Below are 13,056 nucleotides of genomic sequence, written 5' to 3'. Positions count from 1 at the left end.
TTCAAGAGAAGTGTACTACATGGTGCTCCATTCTTAGGAATTCACCTATAAAATCCTCCTGCTAAATCACTTAAGTTAAGAAAAAGACATGGAAACCATGGCATATTCAACTGCATTTTAAGAGTATGTTTAAAAGTAACATAACCTTTTGATGTAGTCTCATTTGTTTATTTTCTCTTTGGCTTCCATTGCCCTAGGGGCAGTATCAGTGAAGAAGTTCTTTCGGCATATGTCTGAGATTTTGCTGTCTGTGGATTCCTCTACTATTTTTATGGTTTCCCGTCTTATGTTTAAGTCCTGTATCCATTTTGAGTTTATTTTTGTGTATGGTGTAAGTTGGTGGTCTAGTTTCATTTTTTTGCATGTATCTGTCCAATTTTCCCAACACCATTTATTGAAGAGACTGTCTTGACTCCATTGTATGTTCATGCCTCCTTTGGCAAATATTAATTGCGCATATTGGTTTGGGTCAATATCTGGATGCTCTATTCTATTCCATTGATCTATATGTCTGTTCTTGTGCCAGTACCAGACTGTTTTGAGAACAGTGGCTTTGTAATACAGCTTGAAATCTGGTATTGAGATCCCACCTACTTTGTTCTTCTTTCTCAGGATTGCTGTGGCTATTTGGGGTCTTTTTTTATTCCAGATGAATTTTTGGAGAGTTCTTTCTAGGTCTGTGAAATATGACGTTGGTAATTTAATGGGGAGTGCATTGAATCTATAGATTGCTTTGGGTAGTATGGACATTTTAATGATATTGATTCTACCAATCCATGAACATGGTATGTTCTTCCATCTGTTTACGTCTTCCTCCATCTCTTTTTTCAGTGTCCTCTGCACAGCAAAAGAAACTATCAACAAAACAACAAGAAACTACACTGTATGGGAGAACATATTTGCAAATGGTATCACTGATAAAGGTTTAATTTCCAACATCTACAGGCAGCTTATACAACTTAATAAAAGGAAGATAAATGATCCAATAAAAAAATGGGCAACGGACCTAAATAGAATCTTTTCTAAAGAAGACAGATGGAAGGCCAAGAGACACATGAAAACATGTTCAAAGTCACTAATTATCTGAGAGATGCAAATCAAAATGACAATGTGATACCATCTCACTCCTGTCAGAATGGCTATCATCAACAAATCAACAAACGACAAGTGTTGGCGAGGATGTGGAGAAAAAGGAACCTTCGTGCACTGCTGGTGGGAATGCAGACTGGTGCAGCCACTGTGGAGAACAGTATGGAGCTTCCTCAAAAAACTAAAAATGGAACTCCCATTTGACCCAGTAATCCCACTCCTAGGAATATATCCTAAGAAACTAGAAACACCAATCAGAAAGGATATATGCACCCCTATGTTCATAGCAGCACAATTTACAATAGCTAAGATTTGGAAACAGCCTAGGTGCTCGTCAGCAGATGACTAGATCAGAAAACTATAGCACATCTACACAATGGAATACTATGCTGCCATAAAAAAGAAGGAATTATTACCATTTGTAGGCACCTGGATGAAATTAGAGAACATTATGCTAAGTGAAATAAGCCAGTCAATGAAAGAAAAATACCACATGATCTCACTCATTTGTGGATAATAAAAAACATTATAAACTGATGAACAAAAAGATAGATACAGAGGCAGTAAAGCATCAAACAGACTGTCAAATTACCGCGGGAAGGTTAGGGAGAGGTGGGGGAAATAAGAGATCAACCAAAGGACTTATATGCATGCATATAAGAGTAACCAACGGATGCAAAACATTGGGGGGTGAGGGCATGTATAGGAGTGGGATGGGGGGGGGGCAATGGTAAGATATGTACACATATAATACCTTAATAAAAATATATATAAAAGAAAAAAATAAAAGTAACATAACCTAAAATTATGACAGAGTACAGGTAATCCTAGGTGAGAATGATTCATATGTAGAAATACATAGAAAATGAGTATCAATTTATGAACAAAGCCAAAGTGCAAATCTCTCTCATCCATATTTCTTTTCATTAAGCACCGAAGATAACAGTGACATAAATACATTTGGTTAATAAAAATCAATTTGTAACCCCACTATTATTTTTAATTTTATTCAACAAACACTGATATGTAGTCCTTACTTATGTCAGGCTCTGTTCTAAGTGCCTGACAATCATTAATTCAACTAATACTTAAAACAAACTTTAGGATGTGGGAAGATTTGTTGTCAGGCACATGTATTTCACAAGGAAACTGAGAGTCAGAGAGTTAAGGAAACTTGTCAAGATCACCCCGCTGGCTCCTAAACCCTCACTTCCAACCACCATGCTCTGCTACTTGCTCTGCACCATAATAACAGAAGAAATTGGAAATAAAGAGTTGTAGAATGCAAAGACATATTCACATGGAAATCTTCTGGTTAAGTAAAATCTCTTAATCTGTCCTAATGGTGGAGGTATATGGTACTATCACCAACCTCAGACTTAGTAAGAGAACAAAGAATTTCAATAGTAATAGCACTTGCTTTGGTTTGTTTATGCTGCTCCTGTTGTTTCATTATGCAGACTGTTCTATAAAGGCAAGATGTAGTAACAAGAGATTCCTACTACTGTTTCTATTAAACCCTTCCTCAACAAGTAGAGAAACTGCCACGTTTTGCATTAGAATGATAAGCCTTTGGAGTTGACCAAGTGAGAATCTGCCAAGTTCTAGGCTGTGTCTGTTTGAAGTGTTTGGTGCTTCCCTTGAACTTCCCTGAACTTCTCAGTTTCCTATGTCTCTGTGTTTCAGACACCAAGGTTCATTTTCAAGTACTGCATGGCATTTTAAACAAACATGCCCTATATGAATCAACAAAGGCTACAAAGCTAATTCCTTAAAAAATGCCTTCCAGCAACATATCTTACTTTCCTTAACTAACTTTGCTTTTCCACTCCCAAGTCAAGAGAGTCTTGGTAAATTTCTAACCTGACCTGATGTTTAACCCCATGCATTTATGAAGGGTATCAAAATTACAAACTGTCATGGGAACTCATTAACAAAGTACAGAGTGTTAAACTATAATTACACCAATATTTTCAAGTAGAGGGAGCTATTGCATAGGAAGAGAACAGAAAAGAACCAAAAAAATAAAAAATAAAAAATACAGTGGTATATCAGCAGGCAATCAGCGCAGTAATATAAAAGAGCTGTCTATTTTGTCACTGGCAACCATGAATCACAACACACTTTTCATTTTGAAATATGAAACCATTACATTTTAAGTTTGACATGCTAATAAATAAGCTGTACAATTATGTCCTTCATTTAGGATGTCAGTTTTTGATGGAAAGCTTTTTTATTGGGGGGGAAGGGAAACTACATAATAGCTTATTACCCTCGTGAAATGCACAGAAAGCAGCTAGCATTACTTCATATTAATAATTACTCAACTTTCTTAGAGAAAACGGCAACAGTAAAGTATACCGAAAGCAAATAAATGACTTCACCAGGTTGGTGTGAGTGATCTCTGTAGTTTCATATAACACCAAATCAAATGGCAGTATTTTTAACCCAATAAATAGGTGAATTGGTTTGGTTAAAATAATTAGAAACATTTCCAAGGAAGAGTAGCCAGGAAATAATGGAAAAGTCACGGTGAGAACTTACTTGCACGAAGTCCAGTCCTCTTTAGAGCTCAGGCTAGTGTCAGGTGTGCTTGCTCACTCACATTTACTCAGGCTTAGCCCTCTAGTGATTCTAAGCACTAAATCTAATCTACCACCACTTTTCCCGGAGGAGGGAACCCAAAGGCGGCTCTTTTGTCACTCAAAAGAAGACAAGCCGCCTTTGAAGATGGCCCATACGTAGTGTGTAATCACTGCTTCATTTTCTGGGATGACTTTCCAACTGTGTGACTTCCCACACAGCTGAATGAAGTGGCTTTAATGAATCACAGCCATTTCCCATCATGGTCATCACATGTAGCAGCCACCCTATGAAAAAGCAGCTGCCACTGCCTACTGGGGTGGCTACTATTCCCGAGGCTTTGCTGCATTAAAAAAAAAAAATGCTAAAAAGGCAAGAAAAAAAAACACACAGCCAGATTCAGGCTGCTTCTCACCAGAAAAGTCTATTTTCTGAAGATATAGTCCATAATATCATACCCATGTTATATCCAACAACATGTTATAAGGATATTTCTCAAAACCTCTATCCAACTCTTTGACCCCATGCAGATTTTTAAGTCTCCATCAGTTTTTATCTCCTTTACACAAGTTTAAAATCTCTAAGTTTTCTTGTTTTGGTAAATAACACTGCAAGGAACACTGTATTCAAGAATCAAGATGTTTTACTTTAGACTAAGCAGCCAATAGAGGGCACTAAAGACCAATCACAAAACACAAGACACATCTTTTACTATGCAAGCCATTCTCTGAAGGATATTGCCCCCTCTTTATTTAAAAGCCTTATGTCATTATACATAGTCTAACGATATCCCATCTGACTGCTTTAACTCAACCACTGATGAAGGTTGTTCCCTACAGCTCTTTAAAAAAAAATATTATCATATGCCTACAATCAATTAAGAGCAGCCAACTTTCATCAGAATACTATATAAGAAAGTAGGAGATCTCACCCAAATTCTCCTCACTACTAGCTGTAAATTCCCAAGAGAACCCACCTAACTGCTCTCTCACAAGTGAATAACATCACCATACCTGTCTGGAGAACAATGGATATAAGGATTTTTGAGGTCTCTCAAAGTAATGCTAATGTTTGATATTTATTATAAACTAGAGCCCAGTGCACGAAATTTGTGCACGGGTAGGATCCCTAGCAGTTGCCAGCTACTGGCCAGGGCTTCTCTTCCCCAGCTGTCAGCTAATGGCTGGGGTCTTCCTTCATTCTGCATCGCCACCTGGTGGTCAGTGCACATCATAGCGATCGATCGAACTCCCGGTCAGTTAAATTCATGAGGGGACACTTTGCATATTAGGCTTTTATATATATAGATACAGGATGTGTCAATGTTGGGGGAAATCCAAGCTGACACACTGACTCCTCTCCTCCCATCCTCCCTGAGTGGCATTATCATATACCCAGGTATTCACTTACTTTCCCTCACTCCTCCACTGAGTTGCTGACTAAGGCGTCACTTTGATCGCTCTCTTCCATCTGATCCTGTCTCTCCATTTCCACTGCCACTACCTTATTCAGTTTCTCATTATTTCTAGCTTGTGCAACTGCTACAGCCTCCCAATAGGTCTACCTGTCTCCAATCTTACCTCCATCAGTCTATTTTCTAGGGAGATAAAAGAATGAATTTAAAAATAAAAATGTGACCACAATTCCTCCTCTGCTTCAAACACTTCAGTGATACAGCCTTCAGGACAAAGTCCCAACTTTTTGTCAGAGAAATTCCTTCAGATCTGGAGTGCAGTCTGGTCTCCTTTCGCTGTTCCCACATATATCACTGCCCACTCCCATTCGCCCCACACACTGTCTCTAAACCTAAGAAAGACCTACCAGCATAGCATTTGTCATCATATATTTTCCTTACTGCCCCTGATCCCCTGGAGTAAGTTAGGTTCTCCTGCTAGATGTACTCACAGCACCTTGCATTTTTCCTATGATAAAATTTTTGACATTTCACTGAAATTATTTTAACTATCGTCTCTACTAAAAATAAGTTTCAAGAGAGCAAGAATATGTTTGCTTATTTGTTGTTTTATTTCCAGGGCCTACTATAGTACCTGCCACACAGAAGGCACTGAATAGCAGTTGAAATACCAAATGACTGAATCTATTCGGTTTCTCTCTCCTCAGTGGACTATGAACACACCAAAAACATACCATCATATATGAATTACAACAATAATGGCAACATCAACTGGGTATACTTCCTCAGCTCTTGCCATGCCAGGCATCTTCTAAACATCTTACTTATTTGAACCTATTTAATCCTCACACCCACATGAGGTAGATGCCCTTATTATCCCCACTTTCCAGATGAGAAAATTAAGGCAGCGGAAAATTAAATAACTTAACCAAAGCACATCGTTGATAAATGGCAGAACCAGAATTTAAACCACTCAGTTAAGTTCCAAAGTTTATGCTCTTAGCCCCTAAGGGATGTGCTCCTCTATCTTAAGGTAAGCATTTGCTAAGCAAATGAATGAATGTTGAAAGAAGGCAAATTGCCAGAAGATAAACTTATTCCATTGCCCGAGCATATAAAACTGAGCTCCTTAAATGTGCAGCACGCTGCACAGACAGGTAAAACATGCGTTTGTTTGCCAGAGTTTTCATTTACGTTTACTTTCTCAAGAATCCATTCATTTGGCGAGTACATGAACAGATACAAACATATGACACTCATTATGCTCAAATGGATGGGATTCAAAGTTTCTGAAACATCTATAAAATGTATTATATGAATATTTGTGGACATTCCCACAGATCAAAGACACCAAAGTCACATAAACTCAAGCAGAGTGCAGGGGCGTCACCTGGGACGGGTAGGTGGTTCCGTTGAAACATGAGCTCTGTCAGAGGCAGAGAGCTCTAGCTATAAAGCTGCTCCAATACGAAAACTGCAAATACAGACAAGCAAGCATGGCAAGCTCAGTGCAAGGAACGTCGCAGGGAATGTTACATAAAGACCCAGACGAAATGAACAGGAAGAAAAGTGGTCACATTTGATAAATTGGTCAGTGCATTGTAAGTAAGGCATTTTTTAAAACAAGAGGCACACGAGACAGACACCATGGCTGCTCTGACATTCAACGTTATAGGCCTCGGAGTACTACCCCAGTGAAGAAAAACAAAAATCACAGTGTAAATGACTTAACCACATGGATTCAAAATAAATAACAACTTCGTTTTTCTTCTTTTAAAACTATTCTGTATCCAACACCCAAACTTTTGAAAACATTAAGTAATGTAATAGGAAGTTAAAGATCACAGCAGGAAGGTAAGGAGATAGGCCAACGTTTATTTCAGATAAAAATTTGTGTATAAATTACTTCACCTTTGATAACTTTGACACTTACTGTCAACTAAGTCTATTCAAATATAAAATTGGTCTACAGTACACTCATGAGAGGAAATAAGGTTAATTTATATGGTTTAATTCTGTGTGATTGAAGTTCTGTGCTGTTGTATATATAGCTCACCACAGCCAAAATGCATGCTCTCCTGTACTACAGGAGTCCTTCACCAAAGTGAAAGGACTCCAAGGAATGACTAGAAAAACAACTTTGAACAACTATGAAATACAAAATGCTCTAAAATTGAACAGATCTTCTAATGAATTCAATGCTGTGGTGCACACTATTATAGAATTAGGCAACGAAGCTTCATTCCACAAATATTTATTCTTATGCGGAAGTATGTTTGAAAGATAATTTTATAGGATCTATACATATTAATTTCTGAATAACATAAGATAGCTAGCTCTGTAGTGTTTTATGAGAATTGTCCAAACTCAGTTAATTATCAACTAAGAGAAAACTATGAAAGCATCCAAGTAACTAAATATTTTATTTGTAAAGAGTATTCTTTTAAATGTGGCCACTGTTATTTGAACTAAAAAAGCATTGAGTTAAAACCTAAATAAATTTAACAGCGAAGTAAGTTTTCAAAATCAGATCTCGAGGAAGTTACTAAAAGGGAGAATGCAGAAAAAAGCCATTAAGTTTAAATGGGAGATAGCTAACTATTCCATCCTAGAGGTAGGCAGAAAAAGGAAGTGGGTATAAAGAAAGGCAAAGGAAGGGTTCCTTTACACACACACACACACACACACACACAAATACGTCTTAAGGAAAAGACAGTGATCTTCAGACGCTCTGCTATACATCTGGCATAAATTAAAATTTCCATTGGTAGCAATGTCAGGCAGGAAACAGGAATCCAAAGATTTTTTCTTTAAAGAAAAAAAAAATATACACAGGAGAGTCAAGACGACAGATAGTCAATCCACCAGTGGTAAAATGGGTATGGATTAGAAATAAGGGACAAGTTTTGAGGCCCAGCTTGGGGCCAGCCTGGCTGTGTATAGTTTCATAAATTCTTCATTTCTCTGAGTCTGTTTCCTTAATTGTAAAGTGAGAAAGTTGGATACATGACATTTATAATCCATCCTATCAACTCTGAACTCTTCTAACTAAATTTGACAGATTATCTTAAGTCAAATTTGTCATTAATTTCTACCAAAGCATTCACAAAACTCTATAACAAGCAGGGGATGATGAAAGTTAATTCAAAACACAGCATCAGCAATGAGAAAGTGATACACTATGGTCACAAGTATGATATATTTTTGTTAGTGATATCTTTTAAGAGCTTAGAAAAAGGCCACCGACTATACAAGTTCTAACTTCCACCATCAAAACAGAAGATACAACAAAATATATATGACATTGCCCTTTTTTTTATGTGAGTCTTAAAACAATCTTTTTTCCCTTTGCCATTTTTAGATAGCAAGAAAAGACATGTCAGGGACTATTAGTTGAATTAAAATCTCAAGAATAGTCCTGGTTTAAGAACGTGGCATGTAATTAATTATACTAAAAGAGCTTCTTCTGATTTGACCAACGAGCTAAGCATTTACCCTTAGGACAGAGAAATAAATGTATTTATAGTGAACGTAAGTCAATAACTAAATGATTCTAATGAATAATGAGAAAGCTATCTCATCAGAATCTAACCCCATTTTTAACTATTTTATAATATAGCCAAGTATTATACTAATCATACTAAGAACCACATCATCATGTTCAAAGTAAGTACCCACAAAATACATTCAGTGCACTCAAGATAGATTAAACCGATATGGTTTCTGGCTCCTTGTGTCTTATTACTTCCTAAATACTATTAGGCATTTCGAATAGATTTTTACACTCATCACACATAGAACTAAATAGTCCCTAAGCAGCACAGTAAGCACAATAAGTAAGGCAATTAAAAGTTCAATGGAAGAGAAGTGGACAGAGAAGCTTGCAAAAAGATCAAAATGTATTCTAAAGCAGAAAAACAAACAAAAAACAAACTTGCAGGTAATTTTATTCTGTACTTGAGGCCCAATGCACGAAATTCATGCAAAAGTAGGCCTTCCTTCCTCCAGCTGCCAGCACCAGCTTCCCTCTGGCACCTGGGACCCTGGCTTCCCTTCTTCCTCTGGCCACTGGCAGGCACCTGGGACCTGGGCTTCCCTAGCAGCCCTGACTTCATCCGGAAGGACGTCCAGTCTAATTAGCATATTATGCTTTTATTATTATAGATAGCTTAGTACTTTAAAAATCTACTTTAAGCACCATAATATTCAAAATGGTTTAAGTGGAAGTCCCATCTTGAAGACTTTTTAAAGACTGTTGCTTTCTCTTATCCCCTATTGTATCCTACTAGATATTCTTCTTGGATATTAAATATGTTCCTTGGATATTTCATCTCTTGAAAAATGTATGTTATGCTGTAATTGTTTACACATTTACCATTCACCTCTGGCCAAGACTTTCACTGGTTGTAAGGAAAACAAAAACAAATCACACAACTGTCCTTTATCTACAAGTCCCATTATCTGGCTGAAATGGCTGGGGTTCCATCAGGCAAACAGTAGTATAAAAGTGCAAAGTCACACCCTCTATTAAAATTACATTAGTTAAAATTTGAATAATACTTAACACTATGAAACTATACACTTAAAAATGGCTGTGATAACTTTTGTTATGTATATTTTACAAAAAAATTTGAATGTAGAAAATGAATTTATAAATAAGAAATATCCCAGCCAGACTGGTGTGGCTCAATGGTTGAGCATCAAATCATGAACCAAGAGGTCACCAGTTCGATTCCCAGTCAGGGCACATGCCCGGGTTGCAGACTCAATCCCCAATAGGGGGTATGCAGGAGGCAGCTGATTGAGATATTTTTCTATAATCAATGCTTCTATCTCTCTATCCCTCTCCCTTCCCCTCTCTCTAAAAATCACTAAAAAACATATTTTAAAAAAGAAATATCTAAATATCTTCCAGAAAAAAAATACCAAACATTAAGTTGAAAGTTATTATGATGCAGAGGAAGTACAGACACATAAAACTTTTAAAAGCTTTTTTAATAGTAGTTTTGGAATTCATTTTAATATTCTAAAAAAATCATTCTCAACCTATAAGCTTTCAAATACCAGCTGAGTGACATTGTTCAGGTTGTTTAATTTCTAAGACTTGGGCTTCTCCTTTCTAAGTGGAAATAACAACAGTACAGATTTCATAGAGCTACTGAAAGCATTACATGAGATAAGGCATGTGAAGACCTTAGCAAGCTCATAGAAATCACTTCATAAGTGCTTTTGCTATGATTATTATTATTATTACTAGGAAGATGATGATGGAAAAGAAGTTAGTAGGATAAATGAGTTTGAGGAGTTGACACTTATCATTTCATTTACTGCCTTCTAAATTTAGCTGAGCACATGTGATATACGCCAGCAGTGCTATCCATTGCCAAATCATTCATGATGTTATAATTACATGTTTAAGACATGCAAACAAAGGGTTGGCTCTATACTTCAGCTATGCAGACCTCTGCACCGGAACAGCGCCTCAGAGCAGCCTGGGGTCCTCAGTCCTCATTCTCCCTGAAAGCAGACACTGAGACAGGAGCCCCCCTCTAGGCTGAGAGGTTCTCTGATAACCAGTGCCACACGAAGGACACAGGATGCCCTTCATTCCTTAGAAAAGATTCTGCAATATGTTTTTAATTCTCGAGAGGGCAACCAATATTCTTGCTGTGTAACACACAACATGTGGAATAGAACTCTGACATCTTGAAACTGTGCAGGAAAAAGGCCAAGGAGTTCCTGTTGCGAAATCCAAGGTAGAACACACCCAGTTTCTACTCTCGAGCAATGAAAAAGCCAGCAGGTCTCTAAAGAGCTTTGTCCTTTAGAGGAGTAAAGGCACGGGGCTGTAAGGATTCAGGAATACTCTGAATTAATCTTCTGGAATTGTAATAAGTATGTCTCTCTGGAAAGACAAATGAAAAATTTTATCACCTTTCACTTGAGCCATAATTATGAAGGACCAGTGTTGTTTCTGGTCTAAAGACTATACTTTCTCACTACTTGACTAGGAGCCCAGCTCCACTAGTGACTAATTGGGTGATTCTGAGCAAATTCTTTAACCTCTTGTCATCAGTTTCTTCATCCATAAAATGAGGATGACTATAGGACATGCCTCATGGGATTGCAGAAATGATTAAATCAATACCCCCACCCCAGGCTTTCAACAATGCCTGACACAGAATAAACAGTACATAATAACTGGCTATTATTACCATGGGAAATGGTAGTCATGTTTTCCATATAAAATATTAGAAATATTAGAACACAATGTTTCTCAAAGGGTTTTTCATTAAAAGGAATAACACTTAAAACTTTAGATAGATATTAAACAGCTCACGGTCACTAAAGCAAATAAAGACATGAAATTGGAACCAAATTACCAATACCAGGACATTCCTGTGCCTGGAATGTCTACTACCTGTTTATCCACAAAGCATGCCTCAATTCCCTGTGAGGGTCCTGACAACCACCACAGGGTCTCTTAGTCTTACTCCCACCACTATTAACACCATAGTGTATTATACAGAGTTGTTCCCATGTCTGTTTTCTTTATTCTCTTTTAATATATGTTTATTTGTCCACTATCTCTCTATTCCCAGTGAAATTTAAACTCCATGAGGACATGTGGTCTATTGGCTATTTTTGCTCACTGCTATATCCCCTGTGTCTGGAACAGTGCCTGGCACAGAATATGCTCACTATACATCTGTTAAATGAAAGATCACTAAAGGGAACATATCTCTTCATCTTTATATCCCTCATACTAGTTCATATTAAGTAAACAATTTTTTTTGAGAGAATGAATAACATGTATAGTAAGTCTGTGCTCAGATTCGACCTTTGAAAATCTTCACCATCAGTTTTCAGTAGAGTAACACATTTTATGCCTACAAAAATATGGGCATTTATGTACATCTTTTTTTTATTTAGTCTTCACAACCTTCCAGGCAAATATTATTTCCACTTTAGCACTTACTGTTTTAGTAAACTGAGAATAAGAAAGACTGACAAGCTTGTTCAAAGTCCTAAGTAGGGTGTCAGAGCTAGAATGCAAATCCTAGTCCTTTCTGACTTGTAAGCTAGTGCTCATAACCATACTAGATGTTCACAGTAGCATACTGGTGGATACAATAGCTGATTAAACCCGAACACAAGAGAGGGCAGGTGAAAGGGGAACGTGAGCTCTAAAAATGGTGTGGTAAAGATCAGGTAACCTGTGCCCTTTCAGGAATCATTACCAAATCAGGCCTTAGGTACCAGAAGGGGACAGCAACACTTGCTGGCCCTCACTGGGAAGAGCACAGTTTCTCTGAATCACTGCCTGGCTCCAAGTGACAACCACAAGCAGGGGCAGGGCAGAGCAGTACAAATCACCACACCATCGGAAAACAGACGTAAAGCCTGCTCGTGGATTTAATTCAGTCTTTCTGCCATATTCTAGGAAGGGCGATGACTTTTATCAACTAGCATGGTTTTTAACACTGACATGAGACTCAATTGGGAACTTCCAAAACACGCCCACACCTAGAGGTAGGGGAAGACTGGTGAGGAAACACCTCTGGAGGCTGAGTTTCTTCTTTAGACCAATTCTTTTTTAAAATATATATTATTCTATTTTTAATTACATGGGAGACACAGACACATAGCCAGACTGAGAGCCACGAATTTCCTGGGAAATCTTGAGTATTTCTCAGGAGATCTGCAATTATCAGGTGTTGCAGTAAATCTAAGCATCTCCATGTCTATATTTTAGCTCCCCATGGTTGTTTTATAAATACTAATATGTACAGTTTTGGCCATTTCTGAAATACTCACTAAAGGGAACACAACGGATATTTCATTTTGAATATCTCCTCCTCGGCAGTGCCTTCTAGTGTGAAGCGACACTGTTCACAGGAGAGCTACCCTATGGAAAGCACCACCCAGCTGACAAGCATTTGCTGCCTGCCCGCTACGTTCTCTCTCCT

General features: G+C 37.7%; 1 protein-coding gene across 1 annotated transcript in view; it reads right to left on the bottom strand.

The window, feature by feature from the left end:
• The window catches only part of PATJ (PATJ crumbs cell polarity complex component), a 342,671-nt gene that overhangs the window by 229,173 nt on the left and 100,442 nt on the right, over positions 1-13,056 (bottom strand). The gene's annotated exons all lie outside the window — the stretch shown is intronic.

Source organism: Plecotus auritus (genome assembly GCF_963455305.1).
Source record: "Plecotus auritus genome assembly, chromosome: 2".
In the NCBI taxonomy this organism is placed as follows: Eukaryota; Metazoa; Chordata; class Mammalia; order Chiroptera; family Vespertilionidae; genus Plecotus; species Plecotus auritus.
The sequence above is the reverse complement of the archived record's forward strand: the minus strand, read 5'-3'. Positions and strand labels throughout refer to the sequence as shown.